The sequence below is a fragment of the Alosa sapidissima genome, chromosome 15 (assembly GCF_018492685.1).
Source record: "Alosa sapidissima isolate fAloSap1 chromosome 15, fAloSap1.pri, whole genome shotgun sequence".
Classification (NCBI taxonomy): Eukaryota; Metazoa; Chordata; class Actinopteri; order Clupeiformes; family Clupeidae; genus Alosa; species Alosa sapidissima.
This window is the reverse complement of record NC_055971.1, coordinates 30,550,201-30,562,135: the sequence shown is the minus strand read 5'-3', so window position 1 is coordinate 30,562,135 and position 11,935 is coordinate 30,550,201. Positions and strand designations below refer to the sequence as shown.

General features: G+C 40.0%; 1 long non-coding RNA gene across 2 annotated transcripts; it reads left to right on the top strand.

The window, feature by feature from the left end:
- The first annotated feature begins 3,028 nt into the window (after positions 1–3,028).
- On the top strand, positions 3,029–5,305 carry LOC121684506. Of its 2 annotated transcripts, none has more exons than XR_006023151.1 (3): positions 3,029–3,213; positions 4,424–4,487; positions 4,738–5,305. It is a non-coding gene; the product is annotated as an uncharacterized LOC121684506 (long non-coding RNA). The 2 variants fall into 2 exon arrangements; XR_006023150.1 differs by lacking the exon at positions 3,029–3,213 and adding an exon at positions 3,833–4,103.
- Positions 5,306–11,935: the final 6,630 nt, after the last annotated feature.

The following is an 11,935-nucleotide window of genomic DNA, read 5'->3' as shown; positions in this document are numbered from 1 at the left end:
CCATTACTGAAATAAATCCTCCTCTTGGCAAAGCATCTACAAATATCTTCAAAGGATGAGTTTAGAAGGGTGAGGGGAAACTGCTGGCTGATCACAGCCAGATCACTCCGTTTCCCATAAGCCTATGTGTTCAGATTGCTTTTGTCTGAAATGATAGGCTCTGGTGTATTACTGTGGTGATGACTGTGCTATAGTTTTGATATCAAATGCAATATTTCTGCATCTACAGAGTGAGATAATGTAAGAAAGAAAGAACAAGTGTGTGATAGACAGAATATAGGGAGGGGGTATAGGAGGTGGAATATAGGGAGAGGGGTATAGGTAGTGGAATATAGAGAGGGGGTATAGAAGTTGGAAGGAACCATGGGTTTCCCTAACCATTAGGGCCTAATGGATGCCACTAATTGTATTGATCAGATATCGGTTTTGTTACATGGTTTCTGTCACCAGTTCTTGCCATATTTCACTTATGTGTATCTTGCACAAGTTGTTAAGAGTTATACTTGCTTGCTGATATGAAACATACACACACACACACACACACACACACACACACACACAATGCTGTATAGCTCATTGATATATGGACATGGGCAATATGTGAATCGCATATTTAGAATGAGTAATGGGTTCCTTTAAAGGCCATTTAGGGAGTCGCTCGACAATTTATAGGTCCTGAAGATTTACAGCAGGCAAACAGTCGGGCAGTCCTGTTTCCTGTCTAGAGTGGATAGCGAAGGCTGCAAAATAGTGGCCAGAATGTGCACTGTTCCTAGCCTGAGCCATATGATTTAAACTCACTCAAGGGAAGGCAAACAAACAAGTATGACAACAAATTATAACAGTGGTAAGAATAATACATTCAGATTATCAATAATAATAGAATACTATCTTTGTGTTTTGTTAGAGTTGTATACGTATTTAGATATGTTGTATCTGAGCACTGGATGGCTGTTATCATGGTCCAGCGTAAGACCTAAATTGACGACAAAACAAGGATAATTTACAATCTTTTCTTCTAATCCAGGAAACATGAAAACAAGCAACACAACAGCATGATTACATGAACACACAAACGAAGACTGACACAACACAGAGCTGGGCTAATAAGACATAGGTGAAAAATGAGCCAATGATCAGGGACAGAACTAGACACAGGTGATGTGATGGAATACAAAATCAAGGTACATTGGCTACAGGGAAAACAGGACCCTTACACCTATATATACACACTGTACACTAGTGATGCGTGGGCCATTTTTTTTAATAACCCGCGCCCGCTCTACCCATTTTGGAGATATAATCCACCCTGCGTTTAGGCCTAATGTAGTTGCAGCAATATCATGTAGCCATGATAATGTTACTTTACTTCACAAGACATTCATGTAGGCTAGCAAATAAATAAATGCAGTCAATGTAGCCTTGTCTAAAACAGTCTAGGCTATGTTAAACTGCCTATTACAATGGGTTAGCGCCCACACTCAAACAAATGCCTTAACATTTCTTACATCAGCTCTCTGTCGTAAACTTGCCCAAAGTAGCATGCCAATGTTACTCTTCTTGCTGACCATCAGATACGTTTCGATGGTGTAACCTGTCCTAAGCGGTAGGCTACGGACTGCCACTTAAAGAAAACAATCATAAAACGCAATCTCAAAGTAAGAAGACCGGGATGATTTTGGCTGCACAATATTAGGCCATGCTATAAACTAATGAAACTAAACTTAATTAGCCTACAGGCTGGTGTGGAGTGTGGCAACATGCGAGGAAATAACTCACGGTAACTTCTTTTTTTTTATCCAAGAGTGAGTTTCAGCAGGGACGTTGCCAGATAATCGTGGTTAAGATCTAAATGTTAACCATTTGCTTACATCAGGTATTTTATGAAATAGAATTGCTATCATCTGGATAATTAGAAACAACTGTTTATTTTTATCATATGAATAGGCTTTGTCCCCTCCAATGGGGTATTTTTGTATCCAATCAACTCTGGTTTGTGCATTTGAGACAGAGACAGACGGAGAAGGAGAGGAACAGAATGGGGGAAATCTCACTTTGGCCTACCGCACATGCACATGAATATGTTAACCCAGAACGTTGCTATCTATAGCGAATGTGACCAGACCCACCCGCAACCCGCAATATTACCTGTCAATCTCACCCGCACCCGCCCGACCCGCAGGTTCCCTCGGGTCATAAGCCTGCCTGCGCAACACTACTGTACACACTAAAGCACCAATCAGAAAGGAATGTTTTGCAGAGTTAAGTGAACAAACACATGTAATGTGAAGTACAAAATGAACACATATAATGTTTGTCTAAGTATAAAATAAACAAAGCGTAAAAATAAACACAAGTATTGTATGCAAGTACAATAAAATAATTCATATTACAACATAACACACATTCACTGCCTATAAGGACAGTGAAAAAAAACATTCTCAAGTCACAAGTCTTAAGTCTGAAAAGACTTCCTGTGAATATTAATACTAGGGTTAAGTCTAGACTGTGAATATTAATACTAGGGTTAAGTCTAGACTGTGCTATAACAGTGAAAAAAGGGGAAATTTCCTTTGGTAATCTGAGCAACGGTTGTAAAACAGACACTAGTATTCTACTGTAATCACCTCTGACTGAAACTACATAAATGTGTACTGTAAATATTACTGTACCTAAATATCTCATTAAGTAAACAGCAAATGCCAGAGTGTTATTTTCCCAGAGTATGAGGTTAAAGAGTATATTTTTTTACACTGTGGAGTATATTGAGGATTTTGTACACTTGTCAGTGTGTTTTATATAGTTTTAGCGGTGTCCATTCTTTTGCCAGTGTTGGTCCAGAGTTTATTTTCACTGTGTAACCCTGTTGAAAATGTATCTACAAATTTGAATACATAATTTCATAGTAATTCATTTCATAGTTTAAAAAATAGAATGTAAGGTTAAAAGGTTAACATTCATTGACCAGCAATGACGTTATGAGTTTGCTCAATAAGAGAAATGCATATTGGGTAAAGTTAATCTTCATTGTGAATCTTCTCATCATATCTCCTGCTGCTGTTGCCTTTGATCCTGCGCGCGTGAGGCTACATTCCCATTGAGTAAAGGTACCATTTTCTTTTGTTTTTGCCTTCGTGGTGAAGCAGCCATTTTGTTTCGGGCTACACCGCACCCGAGCTGCATTCAGGCCTGCATCACTTGAACATTTGAAAGGTATTTACAATTAGGCTAGGTTATTGCCGGCTATTTTATTTTCTTGGGCACTTATGTTTTGAATGTGAATGTGTATGCATTTCTGATTCGCAAAGTGATTTTGGGAAAGACACATTTAAATACTTACCTATTTTTTCTAAGTAAATCTTTTATACGTTTTTATAAAACAGTTGTGGTGAATGACTATTTTGATATTTTAAGTTAATTAAGAAAAAGAGTAATTTTGGTTAAAAAAGGGAAAGTGTTTAAAGGATAAAGGTAAGTCCAAGACCTTTAATTGTATGTTAAAGTGTATATATTAAGGCTTAAATGGTGATTTAAAGGGAAAAAATATTCCATATAATAAGTTAGTAATTACACACACAAGTTAAACACTGATTACACACTGATGACGTTTATTAGTGAAACCCCACTTATTTGATTGATAGTTAAAGAATTCAGGATAGCCACCTCTCACTATAGCCAAACACGCTAGAGAGGTGCTACAACTGCACAAACTCCCAGGATGTCTATAATCTGATTGAGTCCTTAGAGTTCGCATATGTCGTCGGACGTCTCTGTCTGGATAAGTGAAGTTGCCTGAGAACAATGGCTGCCTGACTTTGGCGAAAGGTAAGGTGAAATGTAAGATGTAGTTTGTCTGAAGCCCAGCATTTGTAACTTTCTTTTAACGTTCCTGTCGTGCATTTTCAAACTTAACGTTTGTGCTAAGGATTTACTGGGTTCACGAGGTGTTGTGGAATTCCCGCGTTAACGTTATTAACTTCAACGTTAGCGCACTAGCAAATTTTAGCACGCCATATCAAATCTGACCAAACTCTTTTTCTGATAAATGTTGGGATTCGCTCGCCATGATTGAATTAATTTGACGTTCGTGCCGTCAAATACTGGTGAATATAAGCGTTGGTCATGTTTTACTTTTTTGTAAAAGACTGGGTTAATGAAGCTAGCCTACTGTGAAGTTTTTAGGTTATTTTAACTTAAGTTAGCACACTAGCATAACGTTAGTTAGCTCACCGTCAATCTTATATCAAAGCCAACAAACTTTTCAGTTAAAAGTTAGCATTCGCCCCCACCATCACTAAGTTAATTTGAAGTTCGTGTTTTCAATACAGGTGAATATAACCGCTGGTCAAGTTGCCGTTTGCACGAAGGTTTCTTTTTTTAAATGTGTTCTATTTGTCTTCTATTTTTTTTAAACAATATCAAGAAAGAAGTGGTGGACTGGATGAAGCTGGATGATGGACTCTTCTAATCAGGATTTCTGGAGCAAGGTAAGGTCCTAAATTATATGAATATCTACAATTAAAATTTGATACATTTTTCTTTTTTCCTGTCAAAGAATCAGGAATTACAAGAGGTAAAACAATGCATTTTTGACAGCAGCCAGTAAATGTAGACGTGTATTAGAACATTTTAAACTATTAAGAGATGTATAAAACATTTGATCACTGTATTATTATTATTTCAAATGACCTTGTTTTGACTTAACTCTTGTTTTGTCTGTCATGGTGATGATTGTAGGTGCTGCAGGACTTCCAGCTACTGTTTGGAGAAGATATTTCCTCTCAATTTATGGAAGTGGGGAATTTTTCTGAAGCCAGAAATCATCAAAGGATCCAAGAACCTCACCATGTTGACCAAAGACACCCATGTTGGACTCTTGATTCCCAAACACCACTTTTACACCAAAGTCCTTTAGGCAAGTCCCTTATTTCAACGCATTTTGGGCCCTTATCGAGCATCTATTTCGGGCAGAACTGCGCGTGTGCAAGGCTTCACAACACCGACCTCGCTCCAGCGGCGAGATCACAACACATGATTGGTACCGTGTATTCACATGTCATCTTTTGGCCATGGAAGGTGTTGAGATGTGGATACACTACCCCAGAGCACTGTAGACAATCACATAATTACCAGTGAGAGCAGGCGCGCTCAACTCCAAATCTCACAACAATTTCGGATGCGAGTCAAAAGGTGACAACTTAGAATAGAAAAACCGCACTCTCAAGTATATTCTCCCCCCCCCCCCCCGTCATCTACTTCCTGAATTTTTGGTCAACGATACCCGGGACCGGTACCCCACCGGGGCACATGAAATTTGGTGGGTATGTAGCCCCACTAGACTTTTACGGAAAAATTTTGTTTGGTCCCCGGGGGCCACTCCCCCACTGCGCTGGGCCCACCGAAACCCAAAAAATGCAGTTTTTCCTAAATAACTACCTGAACCGTGGCACCGAGGATTAAGAAATTATGGTATGTTGGTCTCAAGGGCCCACATCAACCTAGCCCATAATCACTCATTTGTGATTTGCACCCCCCGGTAAAAAATGAAAATGCAATATCATTCTGCTTTAATTGCCCCTATCTTCAGTTAAGATGTTCAGAACTGCACCAAATTGTATGTGTATGATTGACCTGGCATTCTCTGGGGGTATGCCAAGTTTCGTAGAATTTCATCCATGGGGGGGTCTAAAAAAAATTTAGGTTATGTGTACATTTAGTGACTGTACACTCATTGGCCTGTAGATGGCGGTGCACACATATACACATGCACACACACACAGGTACGCACATACTATTGGTATTAGAACGGCCGATACATAATTACAAATTCAGTAGGATTAAAAGAAAGCCAAATATTCATCATCATCATCATGGCTGCAGTTCCAGTATTGGAGATAAGTAGTCGTTTGTCCACTAGATGGCGCATCGTTGCAGTGAGACGTAATTTTGTTGAAAGTTAAAAGTGGGTTGGAAAAACAATGGGCGCTTCCTACAAGGACTGTAGTTTACCGCAGAGAACGTCTAATAAGGATAGGACGATGTTCACATGAAATGTAATTCCCATTTCTTCTTGAAGCCGAAATAAATCTGAGTGTTTATCGGACATGCTTGGTTTTTACTGCAGATACGTTAATCTTATAATATCAATAAGGACCTAGGTACAATAATGTTACCGTTAGCGTTGGTTGAGTGATGGAGGCCAATTTGATTGCATTTGTAGAAAACTATAAATGCGGTTATACCAAGCAAATTGATGGCAGCACTGTAATTGTATCTTTCGACTGTCATTTGTTGCAAGTGTACCAAAAATCATTCTGTGCAATGGAAGATTTACCAACGTTACACCGGTCTGATACAGTTTTGCCTATACATGCGTGAGACTGAGACGCCTGTTTATTTGTTTTAAGTGCGTGCAGGGTGTGAGAGGGGAATCGATGTGCTTTGATTCCAGCTTGGTAGTTGTAGTCTGTGAGATTAAAAGGCACGTGTGTGTGAAGTATCCAAACAATGACACCTTCATTTCATTATGGCTGCTTTAGCAACACAACTTAAGCTACTGTGTAGTGGGTTCCATTTAGAAGTGGCTACTTCATTCGCGCTTTCCTTGACTCATGGAGTTGCGTGAATTTTATTACAACTTTTCGCACGATATGGCAGTTTAAATCCGCTTGATACTGTAAGGCGTAAGCCATTGGTTTCCAAAAGAGATTTTATTTGTGTCGCCAGCATAGCCTATTGACAATTTATGTTGTCAATAGGCCTACCTTATAGGCCTAGCTGTAGCTTAGGGAAGCTAACAGCTTTCTATTAGGATCTAGTTTGTTAGTTACAGTTTTGTCATAACTCCCTGATGCATTTTTCATTTAGAATAACCAGAGCGTGGATATCTCAATCGGAAAATTAAACAATATCGGGCGCCTATGGACTAGGCTGGGTGAACCCAGCCTGATCTGCCCGCTATTTATTTTTTGATTTCTTAAAAGATTGAGCTTGGTCTGGTGAAAGCCAGACAAGCCATGGACCTCAGTTACACAATTCAAGGGAACATGAATCAGCCTATATTTGCACGAACAACAACGGACAACAGCTCTTCAACTTTGGCCCGTTAAAATGTGTATGCACAGTCTAGCGACGCATTTCATCAAGGCCCATTTGGACATGTCAGTTATTTGCACCACTGGTTAGATGTAAAACAGCATTTCGTTTCAGACTACTGTTACTTTATTGTCAATGCACAAATTAAGTATCACATGAACTAAAGATGACTAAAATCTTATGCAGAAGAAGAAACATTCACAAAAATTCCATCTATCCAAAAATGACCTTTTGTTTTTGATAGCTGTTGAAAACGGCATGGAACTGACAGATGTTTTTGTTTATTAATAAATAAATAAATAAATATTTATAACATTATGCTGATACCTTTTGCTTTTCCCAAATACAATGTAGCCTACAGGTGTAAGTGACCTTTCATCAATCCAGTTGCAATGGATGAACTGCCCTACTTGTGATTGTTCAGAGATTTTAAAGGTTTTATAACAATGCTACAACTTCTTTGGCTATTCTACAATCTATTCACCTTTTCAGCGCCAGTAGGCTACTTTCTGTGCAGCCGCACACACACACACACACACACACACACACAGGCATGCCAAACAAGCATACACAAAAGTTTCAAGAGTGGGGGATGGAGTAATTGATTAGTGTGATTTATTTTCGCGGAAAGGATGTACAGGACTGAGTGGCGGTCGTATTTTGTACCGCTATGCGGTACGTCTAGTTTATTAATGCCATGTCCACAGACGCGTTTCGGCCTAAGCCATCGTCAGTGTGTGGTGTGACTACCAACATGAATGCTTTTCATCATTGAAGGGGCAAAGGGTTACAGGTGAACACATGAGGTCATCAGGTGCGCTGCACCCAAGGGTGCGCTGCACCATCAGTTGTACAACATATTTGCACACAAAAGACACAATAAATCAGACTATAGTAAATAGACACATGCAAACCCTATCAAACAGTTGCCAAATTAATCAGCATTAAGAAAAATGAAAAAATAAAATAAATAATATAATAATAGCCTAAATACAATTGATTGACACATTAAATAGGCTAAGCAAAAAATACAAACATGCAAAATAGGACGATGGTGGCAATAGTGCACCCATCTTCTCAGCCCCTTCTCTGGCATCCTACATGTTAATGCATTAATCAGCAATTTATTTATTTAAAATTATGCAAAAATAGAGAGAGCCCACCACAGGCTATACATTACTTACAGCCCAGTAAATAGATATGCATTACACAAAGGTCATAGAAACTCACAAGAAGCAATTTAAAACCAGTTCTTCATTTAAACCATTAGGGTGTACTGTTTGGAGCGTATAGATCCAGAAGGCCTCCCGTTGAAGGAGATGGCGCTCCCTGTCTCCGCCCCGTTTAAGAGGCTTAACTGCCTCGATGCCTTGAAATTTCAAAGCACAGACGTCGTGCCTAGATTCATTAAAGTGTCTTGCCACAGATGACTTAATGTCATGATTACGTATGTTGCTTTTGTGTTCATTTATTCGTATTCTTAATTCTCTTTTAGTTTTACCAACATAACAAAACCCGCATGGGCATTTCAGTAAGTAAACGACAAAGGATGTGTGGCAAGTGATTCTCCCCCTCACAGAGAAAGACTCGCCGGTCCGTGGATGTAAAAAGGAGCCTTTAATCATCGCATTACAGTTCACACAACTCCTCACAGAGAAAGACTCGCCGGTCCGTGGATGTAAAAAGGAGCCTTTAATCATCGCATTACAGTTCACACAACTCCTCACAGAGAAAGACTCGCTATCCATAGTGCATAGCAAGTCATTGTCAGATAATTATTTGACAATGACTTGCTATGCACTATGGATGTAACTAGCCTGTATACCAACATTCCCAATGATTTAGGCTTATGTGCCTTAGAACACTACTTAAAATCTAGAGATGTTGATGAGCCTCCAGCTAAATTCTTGTGGGACCTGGCACACATAGTGCTGACTATGAACTATTTCAAATTCGAAAATAATTTTTACCACCAGGTAAAGGGTACGGCAATGGGATCTCCATTTGCCCCAAACTATGCAAACTTATTTATGGGCAAATTTGAAGCGGATTTTGTTTATTCTTCAGATAATATCTTCCACCACTGTCTGAAATGTTGGTTTCGGTACATTGATGATGTGTTTCTTGTTTTCAGTGGAACAGTGGAACAACTTAATAAATTTCATGAATTCTTGAACTCCAGACTTGACTCTATACGATTTACATTGGAATACAACATGTCTTCCATAGCCTTCCTTGATGTTAGGGTATTTAGGTCTACTGGACAAGTATTACAGACATCAGTGTTTCATAAACCCACGGACAGGAATAATTTTTTGCACTCCAAAAGCTACCACCCCCCTTCTATGAAAAAGAGTCTCCCATATAGCCAGTTTCTACGTATGAGGAGGATTTGTAGTACTGACGAAGAGTTTGAAGATCAGGCCAAAATTCTATATGACCGTTTCCTCGCCAAAGGCCATGATGACACTAATTTAGATTTATGTTTGGATAAGCTACGCGGCACAGAACGAGAATCACTTTTTAAGAAAAAAGAAGCCACTTCAGATAATCGTGTCTTATCCACAACTTTTTCACCCCTTTCTGGTGAGATTAAGTCCATAGTCAAAAGACATTGGCATGTCTTATCTAGCGACCCACAGATCGGCCAATCTTTTCAAAACCCTCCACTTTTTGCCTAGAAGAGGTGTAAAAATTTGAGAGATACGCTGGTGAGAGCTGACTCTTTTACTCTGCCAACCAATTGGCTTTCAACTCTTGATCCTGGCAACTTCCCCTGCAGGAGTTGTGTGAACTGTAATGCGATGATTAAAGGCTCCTTTTTACATCCACGGACCGGCGAGTCTTTCTCTGTGAGGGGGAGAATCACGGACCGGCGAGTCTTTCTCTGTGAGGGGGAGAATCACGGACCGGCGAGTCTTTCTCTGTGAGGGGGAGAATCACGGACCGGCGAGTCTTTCTCTGTGAGGAGTTGTGTGAACTGTAATGCGATGATTAAAGGCTCCTTTTTACATCCACGGACCGGCGAGTCTTTCTCTGTGAGGAGTTGTGTGAACTGTAATGCGATGATTAAAGGCTCCTTTTTACATCCACGGACCGGCGAGTCTTTCTCTGTGAGGGGGAGAATCACTTGCCACACATCCTTTGTCGTTTACTTACTGAAATGCCCATGCGGGTTTTGTTATGTTGGTAAAACTAAAAGAGAATTTAGAATACGAATAAATGAACACAAAAGCAACATACGTAATCATGACATTAAGTCATCTGTGGCAAGACACTTTAATGAATCTAGGCACGACGTCTGTACTTTGAAATTTCAAGGCATCGAGGCAGTTAAGCCTCTTAAATGGGGCGGAGACAGGGATCTATATGCTCCAAACAGTACACCCTAATGGTTTAAATGAAGAACTGGTTTTAAATGGCTTCTTGTGAGTTTCTATGACCTTTGTGTAATGCATATCTATTTACTGGGCTGTATGTAATGTATGGCCTATGTGGTGGGCTCTCTCTATTTTTGCATAATTTTAAATAAATAAATTGCTGATTAATGCATTGCACTACTTTTTTCCTCTTGCGTCGCTGTTCTTCAACTCTTGAACGCTAGCTTTAACGCTAGCATGTAGAAACACAGAGAGTCGACAGAAGCCCCAGCGTCAGGGGTGAGACCCAGCGGGGCAGTCTGAAGGCCAAGGCCTGTGTAAATAATTCAGCTGTGCATGTTCAGCGTCTTAGAGCTTTATAACGCTGGACTCTTATGTGGGTGAGGTGAGGTTGGTCTGTGCGACCGCATACAAAATGGAGAATACACTAGATGTCTGCACAGAGCTGTGCATACATACTGTACTCTGGTGACGAAATTTACATGAGGGCTGACTCTGCACCAACGCAAGTTACAGGGAGGCTACACCGGACACGTAACTGAAGTGTTCTGTTCGCGATGCGTCTGCCCCAACAATTAGCTTGCGCTTGCACTTGAACTGGCTACGCCAGATGTGATAGTGGGGTGTGCATTCGAAAAAATTAGGCTAGTCTTCTAAATACTATTTTTACGCTGCGTGAACGGAGCGCTTCAGTTGCCCACCTGGTGTAGCTTACTTACTCTGTTGGTTACCATAGAGAAGCAAATGCCACATCCACAGGCACTGGATAATAGCATCTGCTAAATACTTACACCAAAACCAAAGCAACCAAACAGTCTTGGCATTTGAGGTAGTATGTGGAATTGAACGACTATCACCAAATCAAAATCATGGTCAAGGCTCTTTAACAATGTTATCTTTAGGGTTTATACAAGTCTGTTCTTGGCAAAGCAGCCTCATGAAATCATCTTGTGAATGCTAATTTCCAAAGCACATTCAGACCACCATAACATGAAGTGGTGTTTATACATTTAAAACTGGTTCAATATTTGACAGACTGTGAAGGTTGTTGGTCAAAAATGTCTGCTGTTTTCTGTCACTGCCTGTAAAGGTCATGTATTGTAGGATATTGGAAAGCATAAACCATAGGTCACAAACCGCTTTAGCGAGAGGGATAGGTGCAGATTCGTGCGGTTGTATAAAGATGACCAATAAATGTGTGTGACCTTCTCCGTTACATGCAGGAGAAGCGGAAAAGGTCATGTGTTTATGTGCATCCTCTTCCTGATTCTGGACAAAATGCCAAAGCAGTGCAAACACTTTTGACTGGCATGCTAGCGAAATACAGGCAATGACAATTTAATGGAAGGAAATCCCATGAGTTTTATATAACTAATGTCATTACTGTCTTTGTAAGACAGCACATCTTTGCAGATATTCCCTCTTGATAACGCCCCACCACAACCCCGCAGAAATCCTAT